This window comes from Bactrocera neohumeralis, chromosome 4, assembly GCF_024586455.1.
Source record: "Bactrocera neohumeralis isolate Rockhampton chromosome 4, APGP_CSIRO_Bneo_wtdbg2-racon-allhic-juicebox.fasta_v2, whole genome shotgun sequence".
Lineage (NCBI taxonomy): Eukaryota > Metazoa > Arthropoda > Insecta > Diptera > Tephritidae > Bactrocera > Bactrocera neohumeralis.
This window is the reverse complement of record NC_065921.1, coordinates 79,063,766-79,075,469: the sequence shown is the minus strand read 5'-3', so window position 1 is coordinate 79,075,469 and position 11,704 is coordinate 79,063,766. Positions and strand designations below refer to the sequence as shown.

Genomic DNA, 11,704 nt, shown 5'->3' with positions numbered 1-11,704 from the left:
GGGTAAGTCAAGTTTTCGCTCAAATTTATCTATTTTAGGCGCAAAGATACATTGTTATGAGCAAAACACGCTCTGTAATTTTCATTGAGATAACTCAAATATTGGCCGTAATATGCGGTACAAAGTAACCAGGAAGTTCGAAAATCTTTATGTTTGGTATATCGGGACTCAGAGAAGTCCATTGTCCAATTTTCTAACCGAATCTCATAAAGCCCTCTCATACCTTCTTGGAGGTCAAATATAATGTCTTTGGCCTAATTAGTTATGGATTTATTACGCTTTTAACAATTTTGAACAGTACCGTTATCTGGGGAGTAAGCTGGGTTATTGTCCGAATTATCCATTTTCAAACTGTCGGTAGAAGTTTTTAAAAGATTTGTACTCAGCAAGCTACATCTGAGCGTTAGCCGGAAATGTTGGGATGTCGGCCTTGGTTAGATAGCTGTTCACTATAAAGACGGGGCGTTGTCGTGGTGCAACTTCCAAACGGCTGCGATGTCTTTCGGACCCGATGGATCCTTCGTTTGAGTCTCTTAAGGACTTCCACGTTAAACCTGGCGTTGACGGTTTATCCAATAGAAACAAATTCAAGGTGGACGATGCCTTTGATGTCAAAAAAGTTAATGAGCATCGTTTTCACTTTGGATTTGCTCATTCTTCCGGTCCGACCTCTTCTCGGCCCTCCAAAAAGGCCTGGAGCCATCAAAACACACCACTTCTTGCTAAAGCAACATTTGGGTAAGCCTGCTTGATCACATCAAACGTCTCTGTCGCAGATTTACTGAGTTTCACACCACCACTCACAGAAACACGTCGCGCGAAAATGTTTCTGACTCTCCAGGTGCTCGGAGACAACTGACTAGCCGCTCGTTCGTTGGCTATGAACGCCCTCTACCGAATCCAGTCGTTGCGCGCACGCTCCGAAGTACAGACGCGGCGAAAGAAAATCAGTCTTATTACTTTCCGTACAAATCCTGTACATATATTGTACTCGTATAAAGTCAAGATAACGTGGTTGCAAATACCTTATTTGGTAAAGACAATATACTACATGTACTTTTTGGACTTTTGTTTTGTCTCTTCTAAATAAGGTATTTCCAGCCACGTTATCTTGACTTTATATTATAAATAAGTACTGTTAGACCAAAGAATTTGTCTCAAATTTTGTATTCCTTACCGAATTTCGTGTGCGGAATCGTAGCGAATGTTGGAAAAGGCTTACGGTGATTCAAAAACATAATCCTACGAGTTCTACAAAGCCTTCAAAGATAGTGGAGAGATGGTTGGAGACATGCCTCGTTCTGGACGACCTTCAACCTCTTCAGAAAATATTATAAAAATGAGGGATATGGAGTTTGAAAATCTTCAAGCAAATGTTACAGAGATGGCAGGAGAGCTCGACATCTCTCGCGTTATTTTGGTGGATATTTTGGGTATGAAACGCGTTCTTGCTCGACTCGTCCCGTTAAAACTGATTATTTTTCAAAAAGAGTACAATTGCGACCGAATTTAAAGCCAAAATAGCAATGATTACCATCGATCAACCATCATATTCACCAGATTTGGCTCCGTGTGATTTTTTTCGGAATGAAACCAGTGTAGCACCCTACAAGGGAACTATGTTGCAGAAGAAAAAAAAAAACAAATTTTGCCAAAATATGTGTTTTACTATGGTAAGCCGGGGACTTTTCAATTGATTATGTACATTAACACTAAACCGGCCGTAAAACCGCTTACTGATAATTAACTGTATATTATATGAAATTTTATTTAATTTCTGTGTGTATTTATAGACTAGAATAAATGTTGATTTACTTCTAATACTGATTAGATTAATAGTACACAAAAAAATTAAAGATTATATTTTTGATTGATTAAGAAACATGCACATGCACACACACCCACACACGCATTTGAGCATCTTAGTACTCATTACGGGCCACTTCAACTTTGGTCGCCTTGCCGTGGCGAAGGGGCTCAAGTAATGGTAAAGTGGTAACACCTTCTGCGATAGGAATTAAGGAGATTGGTGTTTGGAATAGGCGGAGTTACGTACCTAGCGAAATTCTGAACCAGCACGACACTAATCTAAATAAATCTGACTATATCCTCCCAAGATTGGACTTCAATAGGGGTTTCATGGTGAGAATATCTTCTAGACGAGAATGGAAAAGAGGCTTAGTAGGGGAGGACAATACTATCTCAATCTATAGCGATGAATCCAAAATGGACTGCGGTGTAGGGACAGTGATATATTACGGCACATCTGGAAGAAAAACAAAAAAAAAAACTATACTGGATGTCACTCTAAAGTTATAGAGACTAAGGTTACTGCCCAAAATTACGCCTCTACATAGGTTCAGAAAAAGTACATAAAGGCTTACAGCTAACATAACAAAACACTGGTCATTTAGAGAGATGCGTTAAAAATGGGAAAGCTTCACAATAGCACGTACCGCAGCTGCAAACTCAAAGGAAGCAAGTAAACCTCCTTTCTTCCTTTGTAATTACCCAGCTTTATGACAAATAAAGCATCGAACTTTTGGAATCCATCAGATACCAAAACTTGAATGTATGTATGTATATCTACAAGAAGCATAAAGGGGATAAGTAAGTAGTTGCAATGAAGGCACCAAATGGTTTGAACACCTCAGCCGAACGTGATATCAAGATAAGGTCTTAAGTTAGTGTACAAAGATGGCGCTACCAGCGTTAATTGAGCGCGAAAGGCAGCTCTCTTACCTACTTACATACCATGAACATAGAAATTTGTTTAATTTATTTAATTTATATAATATTTAAAACTTTGTGGTGAAATTATCTGAATTAAGTGATCCATTAAGATAAGTATCACTGTTATATTGTTCTATTAAAACAATTGAAATTTACTCTAATTGTGTGTTGGCTAATTTTAATTTTATGCCGCCGAGTCATTTTCAATTTGTTGTTGTGCTACATTTTAAATAATGCAATTGTTAGTGTTAATTTATATTGCTTACTTAAATTTCTTTCTTGTTTTTATTCGTTTCCATCTTTGTCCACGGCTGTTTGCGCGTTTCTTACTTTTCGTGTATTACAGTGCATCTCAAACTGCTCGCTACATTGGTTGTTATCTTTGATAACCAACTATTTTTATTGCATTCATTTGTTATAAATATTTTTTTTTGTCATTGCACTTTTTACTTTTATTATTTAACATTTTTTATATTTTTATTTAATATTGTTTTTGCTCATTATGACTTGTAACTTGCCGAACTGCTCTGTGGAAGGCGAGTCGGAACGTTTTGTTTCTTGCTGGCTTTGTGATGGGCTTACTCTTCTTAAATGTGCTGGACTGACAGGTAGGATATTGGATTCCATTCGTGACAGTAAGGGCTTGCGCTGGTCTTGCTTAAAATGCAGACCAACAGAAATTGAATTGTTTAAAGCTTTTAAGCAGGCGCGCTATGGTTTTAAGGAGATTGGTCGTGAGCTTGAAACCCTTACTGAAAAATTTAGGCATTATGAAACGTGGTTTCAATCATGCATCTAAACGTAAACGTCCGTCTGGCGAAGACACCACTGTATCTTCCTTAAAAAGAATGTCCCCACCCACTATTGACCTCATAAATCGTGCATCCCCTTGTCCTCAAGGAGAGAAGGTTCCGTCTGCTCAGGACACAGAGAAAACTGTTACTGAATACGGTAAGCGGAAAACTTCTCAAGATCCGCCTCCAAATACCTCCAAGTCAGCTAATAAAAACTTAGTTGTAATACCGCGAAAAAAGGCATATTTTATCTCGAGACTTGCTGCGGATCCACAGTCGATGATATAAAAAATTATATCTCGTCGAAATTAAAAACGGTAGATACAGACATCCGTAAATTTAATTTCAAATACAACAGGGATATTTCGACGTATCCGCTGATTTTCAATTGATACTTGACAACTCATTCGGGCCATCTGGGGTCTTTGTGCGCGAATTCGAGCAACCGAAGTTAACGTTTTTTCTTGTTTTAATTACATTTTATAATAACATTGTACAGAAATGCTGCAAGGTGATATGAAGGATGTGTGTTCCTTTATTGCGAAAAAAAATAATTTTAAGTTAACTAAAATTTTTCTAAATTAAATATTTAAAAAAATTTAAACATTTAAAAAAAGTAAAACCAAAATTTAAATAACAGACTTGGTAAAACATCACTTAGGACAAAGTTTTGGAACAAAAAGTCTCAAAAAATCGTAAATTTAAAATCTATAAAATAATCTTTGGAATTAAATAAAAATCAAAATAATTTAAAGAACAATTTCCGTAAAAATTTAAATGAAGTGTCTTTGAAAATTTAAATAAAAATCTATAAAACAATCTTTGAAAATTGAAATACCAATCTATAACAGTCTACGATAATTTAAATAAAAATTTATGGAGCAATCTTCGAAAATTGAAATACCAATCTATAGAATAATCTTCGAAAATTCAAATAAGAATCTATAGAAGTGTCTTTGAAAATTTAAATAAAAATCTATAAAACAATCTTTGAGAATTTAAATAAAAATCTATAGAATAATCTTCGAAAATTCAAATAAAAATCTTTAGAACAATCTTTGAGAATTTAAATAAGAATCTATAGAAGAGTCTTTGAAAATTTAAATAAAAATCTATAAAACAATCTTTGAGAATTGAAATGAAATATATATTTTCGGTTGAAAATAGATAAACAAAATCTATTTAATGCGATTCAAAAAATAATTTGAGGTCATACGTAATTTTTTTAAGTTTTTGGAAAAATTTATAAAATTAAAAAAAAATTAATAATATTTATTGATAAAAAAAGCAAAGAGGTATTCCTTAAAAAGTTTTCGATGCATAAAAGCATCGGAAAAATCGTAAAACCTACATATTTAACAGTTAGATTATTAAATTGTTTAAATTCGAATTCCTTGTGACTTCTATTATTTGTAAAATTCTTATAATAAAAGATATATAAGATAAGAAAAATTAAAATAAAATAAAATAAATAAAAAATAAAAATATTATTATTTAATAAAAATCATAATAATTATAATTTAATAAAAAATATTAATAAATATTTATTGATAAAAATACCAATATGTCTACCTTCGAAAAATATTTTGAACAAAAAATCAGCGGAAAATCATGAAATAAAAATATTTCAAATTGTTTAATTTGGAAGTTAGGAAATTTATATAAGATAAGAAAAATGAAAACTAAACAAAATAAATATAAAAAATACAACAAAATAACCTAAAAAATAAAAATAATAGTATTTGATAAAAATAATAATTATTTATAATAAAAATAAATAAAATTAAAAGTTTCAATTACACATAAAAATAAAATTTTCTTAACAAAAATTGTGTTTCCAAAAATCTTAGTGAACTTCTAGAAAAATATTTCTGTTATAGGTTAAAATATACATACTTATTTTATGTGGAATTTCCCAGCCTTTCTTACAAAAACAAATAATTTTTTTCAAAACCAGTTTGAACTGCAGTTTATTGAATGACCCCAAATTAAGAATTTGAAACCTTCTTATCTTGACTTTAATATTAATAAAATATATCTAGTATATCCAATATAAATTAGGACAGTTAGAACCTGTTGTTTATTGCATGACCAGGGATAATGGGATGCCCAACTCCTCTCTCACTGGAAGTGAGAGAACAATTGCTAAACGTCAAAACCACCTAAACTTTGACAGTTGACTGGATTGGGGTGATTTTGACGTTTAGCAATTGGAAACGAGGGACGGCCAGATTGAAATCTTACCAAAAAAATATGTAAACGGAGGAATTTGTTGCCGCTGTTCAAGATCGTTAATAAAAATTTAAAACAATGAAAATCAAAGAAAATGCGAAATTTAAATATATTTCATGAAACGTTTTGTAATTTGATGCATAATAGAATTAATTTTCAATTACAAATGATTAACAACATTTGATAATTGAGAACTAACAGGCTTAATTCACCTTAATAAGTACTGAAAGATCAAAAGTCAGTTGTTTTAATATACCATAAAATCATAAAAAAGGATTTAAGTAGCTTCGTCATATGTATATTAAAAGTCCAATATATAATAATTTGCAATCGTAATAAATGTTGCGTGTTTTAATTTAAAATGCCCAAAAATTCTTATTTTGTTCGATCTGGCCATAATGGAAAATGTTATAAAAAACGCTTATTTTGAGGCGCTCTCACACTGGAATAAGTTGGGCATCCCATTATCCCTGGCATGACTTGCAGAAATTAACTAATCATGTCTTACTACTGCGAGGAAATAGACAAACACGGTTTATCAGCACACTTGAAGAACTTGCGCAACACCATATTAGGACATAAACGAGCTTAGCATTACTCGGCAATTGCTTATCTTCAAGCTGAAACGATTTTAAAGAGATGACTTGCACATTTTAGTCAAACATACATATAAGCTTATAAATAAATAAGTTAGTAAATATATTTATATATTATCAATGAGTGCCTTAGGCAATTAAACACTTAATTAAGAAAATTTATATATTTCAAACGGTGCAGGCAAAACTATCTCGTTCTCTAATTGCCCAGCCGTAGAAATTTTTCACGAAAATCGAAAAAGGTACCGAACAATTGTCATTCTTCTCTGAGAGAGCTTTAGGATGATCGCATGACTTACAGATTTTCAGCCGAATCTTGATACATATAAGATTTAAGGGGTTTTTTAGCTTAAATCGATTAGTAAAAGGTACCAGAAGGATATTACAGTATCTTTGATTTTAATTAATTAAAGCAAGGAAACGAAAGAAAGTACAAATTATAGAAATGTAATTTAAAGTAGCTTTTAGAGTTGCAAACTAGCCACGCCACAAGTCGCTGAACTTACTAATATAATTAACGGCTTTTATAAAAACTTTTACTTTTTAAATATAAATACTAAATATCACTCCCTTTTCTCCGGTCGCTCATTTATCTTTTAAATGTGCTCACCACCCCTCTACTATCTTCGAATGCAGTGTTTATAATGCTGACGGCAAGTACTGTATGCCTCTTGGCGGCTTTCTTGGCGCTCGCCTACGTTTGGTGTCGCTACACGTATGGCTACTGGAAACGCAATAAGATTCCCTATATGACGCCACTACCACTGATTGGCAATATGCAAGTTTTGTTTATAATGAGCAATAGTTTCTATCTTTATCTATCGAACTTTTATAAAGACGCTAGAATGTCAAAAGCTGCGGCAGTCGGCATTTACATATTCAATCGGCCAGCGTTAGTGTTACGTGAACCGGAACTTATAAAATCCGTGCTAATCAAGGAATTCGAGAAGTTCGCCAATCGGTCAGCCGGCTGTGATCCACACAATGACGCTTTGGGTTGGAATAACCTATTTTTCGTACGCAATCCACAATGGAAGGATTTGAGAACGAAAATAACGCCGATTTTCACAATGGGAAAGATTAAATAAATGTATTCACTAATGACTGAGGTTAGTACACACATAAAAGTACCTAACTTTTGTATTAATATATATTTTTTATCCCTCGTCACGCGCCTATAGATCTGCACAGAGTTGGAAGACCATTTGAATTCGTTTGCGAAAACAGACGACGCTTTCGTAACTGAAGTTAAAGAGATTTGGCAAACTTCACCACCGATGTGATTGCCACTATCGCTTTTGACCAATAGTCTTGTAGATCCGAATTCCGAGCTTTGTGCGCGAGGCCGAAAACAGCTAACCTTTACATTCGGTCGCGCTCTTCAATTCTTCATTAGATTCCTCTATCCGAAATGGTGCTCTACATTTCGTGTTAAATTTTTTGCAGCGGAGTTCGAAACCTTTATACGTGGCACCATTGAACATGTTATGGCGTTAAGAGAGGAAAGCAAAGCGACGCGCAACGACCTCATCGATGTGTTGGTGGGCCTTAAGGAAGAAGCAGTTACGAAGGGCGAATATAATGCTCAGGTACAGGATATGTTGACAGCACAAGCTGCCGTATTTCTGTCAGCTGGTTTTGAGACGTCATCTTCGACGATGACATTTGCTCTATACGAATTATCGAAACGACCCGATTTACAAGAACGTCTACGCAATGAGATCTGTGAAGCTTTCGTAGCTGAGCAGGGTACAATGTCATATGATTTGGTGCATATTTTGAAAAATCATTATGGGACTACATGTGAGAAGACACCGTCTAAAATCGCTTTCGATCCACTGTCCATAGTTTTAAATTATAAAGAAGGCATTTACTTGAAATTTATCAATGACAAACGCTATGAACGCAATGTTAAGCAGTGAATGTTCGAAATTCGAACTAATTTCGAAAAAGTGTCGGTGCAATTGAAAATGGTTTAATATATTTTCTTTAATAAAAGTTATCTAAAATGACTTTAAAATGGCAATTTGTTACGGGAACCGTAAAATATTGCGAAACAACGCCTACCTAATAATAGCTGCGAGATACACGCACAGTGTGGAGATCCGTCATCTGAACTTTACTACCGTCCAAGTGGTTATTTTTCTATTTGGCAGACTTGGCGGCGTTCTCTGCACTGATCGAGCTTATCTCATTGTGGCGCAGGAAGAGGAAGAAGCAATTGAGCATAACCAGAGATGTGGCGTCATATATCTCCATTTCGAGCTTACATGGGTATTCAAAGGTAAAATTTGTATAAACCTAAACTCTAATAGTTTTTCAAAACTCGAAACACATCAAACAAATGTATTCTCTGAAGAAAGGAATCCTCTTTGGTAAATTTCTAAAAACTGTTATTAGAATTTTCTCTCCATATAATAAGGTTATGCGAAATATCATGACCTATCGAGAACTTCATTCGGTAAATGTGTGTATGAGTATACATACACTTTACCTTGGAGTTTAACTATACAGCTCCAAGCAGCATTCAAGGTCTTAACCTCGTTTTGCATATCGGCCAGAAGTGACCTGGAAAGCAGGGCAGCATTTGGTGCAGACGACACTCCTCTACTGAGTGCCAGATCAAGGCAACGAGGGCAATGAGATAGTGGACGTGATTTTCATAAGTGGTGTACGGATGCCATCCGAAAATGTGATCAACATTGGAAAACCCACGCACGATCAGAACAGGAGCACGACAAGAAAAATCAAAATGCGATGGAACGATCTACTTAGTTGCAAAACTGCAAAAGTCATGTTTAAAATAGTAGGTCGGAAATCCCAACCCAACCTACTCCCAACTCCAAACTCTCCCACGGAATGACCTGATTACGTATTACTTCGTGGCTGTGATAAGACATTTAAGTCTCCTCTATGGCATGGACTGACGGACGCCTAAGCTGCTTCGCTGACAGCTGTCCAGTACTCAGTGGCCTGTCGTCAAACCGTAAACCTACCACCGAGTGTAGTTTTAAGTTTTCCCCTTGTACTTAAAAAGCGTGGGCAATAAAAAAATATATGCTCAGAGTCTTCAAAGCACTCTGAACACGTTCGACCATTCGTACTAATATCGTGCTGGAATCTGTTTAGGTAGTACTTAGGTTAGGTGGAAATTCAGTTCCTTATATCGTCTGTCTATCCACGAATGGATGTCCGGTATCAGTCTTTGACTCCACCGTCCTTTGAGTAATGTTTGCCACCGCTGCTGTCATACTCTCTGACTCTCTCTTCTCTTTTGGCTCCTGTAGACGGCTCTGATAACTTGTATAACCGCTCGTATTCATCACCCTGGATGTCAATGGCCTCATATTGGCTATTACTTCAGCAGCATCGCTTGATATTGTTCGAAAAGCACTGATAACTCTTAGTGCCGAGTATTTCTATCGTTCGTGAGACAATACAATCTATTGAAATTTATGTCAAACACAAGCATCCTAAAGGATGACCCCTCATCGTGAACTTCGGTGTCTATCCGGTAGCGCCTATGAGCAAAACTGGTATATGCGTGGTTCATAAGCCTACCAGACTTAACTTACGTACCATTATTGTGGTCTTTTTACCTTATTTCAAGTAAAAAAATTAATAGTGGACCTACCTTGTAAAATATAACGGATTTTTCAATAAGACCCCTAACACGTTCACCAAACTTGGTTTTCAATAAATCGACATTCGCTGTGTGGCTTGTGGCGCCGTCCTGTTCGAACCACATATTGTCCAAGTCCATATCATCCAATTCGGACCAAAAATATACGGTTATCATTGAGCCGTAGCGATTCTCATTCACAGTTACGTGCCGGTTTTGATCATCATGGAAGAAGAACGACCCACTGACGCCGCCGACTCATAAACCGCACCAAGCGATAATTTTTTCGGGATGCAATGGTGACTCATGGAGTAGGTGTGGATTGCTGCCTGACTCATAACGCATATTTTGCTTATTGACGAAGCCATTCAGCCAGAAATGAGCATCGTCGCTGAAGTTGATTTTTCGGTGAAAATCCGGAACATTTTCAAGTTGTTACTCAGCCCAATTCACGAACATACGACGATTTTGGTGGTCAAGCGGCTTCAGCTTTTGCGTCAATTTGATCTTGTAAGGATGTGGGCCAAGATCTTTTCGCAAAACTCGGCACAACGACGTCACCTAGATGCCCAACGCTTAAGAACGACGTGTGAGAGACTGATTTGAATCTTTCTCAATTGAAGCCCCAGCGACAGCAATATTCTCGACACTACGGGCACTTTTTTGTCTCACTGGTACGGGAATATTTTATACTGTGCTTGTGATACAAATTTTTCCACTAGACGCTCAATTGTTGATCTGACCGGACGATTATGACGACCATAAAATAGACGTAGCGATCTTAAAGTTTAGGCCACAGACTCCGAATTTCGGTAGTAAAGTTTAAAAATTTCGACTCGTTGTTGGATCGTATATCTTTTCATGATGAAATGGCAAACCTTACTGAAGAGAGATATGTCAAAAAAGCGGGGAAAAATATGGCGTCGTTTGCTGCCCCTATCGGTCTACTTTGTAGCGTCCCTACTGAATACCCCGTTATTTGTAAACGTAAGAGGGAAATTTAAGTTGGCTGAAATTCTCCGTCGGTATCGTTTAAACCCAATGTATTTATGAAGAACATGAAGGCGTGTAATCTTAATGAATTGCAGAAAGCCTCACATAGCTGGATCGTTTGTTGTGCTTGCAGGAGTTGGGTTATGAAGAGAGCTATTTGGGGGTAGTATTCGCTGCGTAATGTCGCCAAGACATTTTGGCATTATCGCTGAGATAGAGAAGAGAAAGGCAGCTAGGCGATGACTTTTATAAGAGACACACACACATACTTACATGCATTTACTTATTTAATAACACCAAGCCGACTGTAAAATCGCTTATTAACAGTTATTATTTCAAATTTTATTGCATTACTGTGCAAATTTATAGAATGCAAATAATTTTTTATTTATTTCTACGTCTAATTTGATTGATAATTAAAAAACTTGGCAAGTAGCAAATCATTTAAATAAGTTGTTTAAGAAACACCCATACACTCACGCCCACACACGCATGTGCGCGTCTTAGCAGTCATTACCGCCGCATGATTTGGCGTTTTCGCAATTGCGCACCGGTAAAATTAGGCGCTCACTCGTGTTTTTGTAACAACATGATTAAACATGTAGCGGTTTATTTATGTATGTATGTATATATGCGTATGTTTATACATAAAAGATAAAGAATTGCCAATTTGAATTATATTTTCGGAATGCCCAAGTTTTTGATAACACAATTCTACATATGTATGTTTGATG

The 11,704-nt window shown here is 35.7% G+C and overlaps 1 pseudogene; it reads left to right on the top strand.

The window, feature by feature from the left end:
* The first annotated feature begins 6,999 nt into the window (after positions 1-6,999).
* LOC126755861 (cytochrome P450 6g1-like) lies at positions 7,000-8,277 on the top strand (annotated as a pseudogene).
* The last annotated feature ends 3,427 nt before the right edge of the window (positions 8,278-11,704 follow it).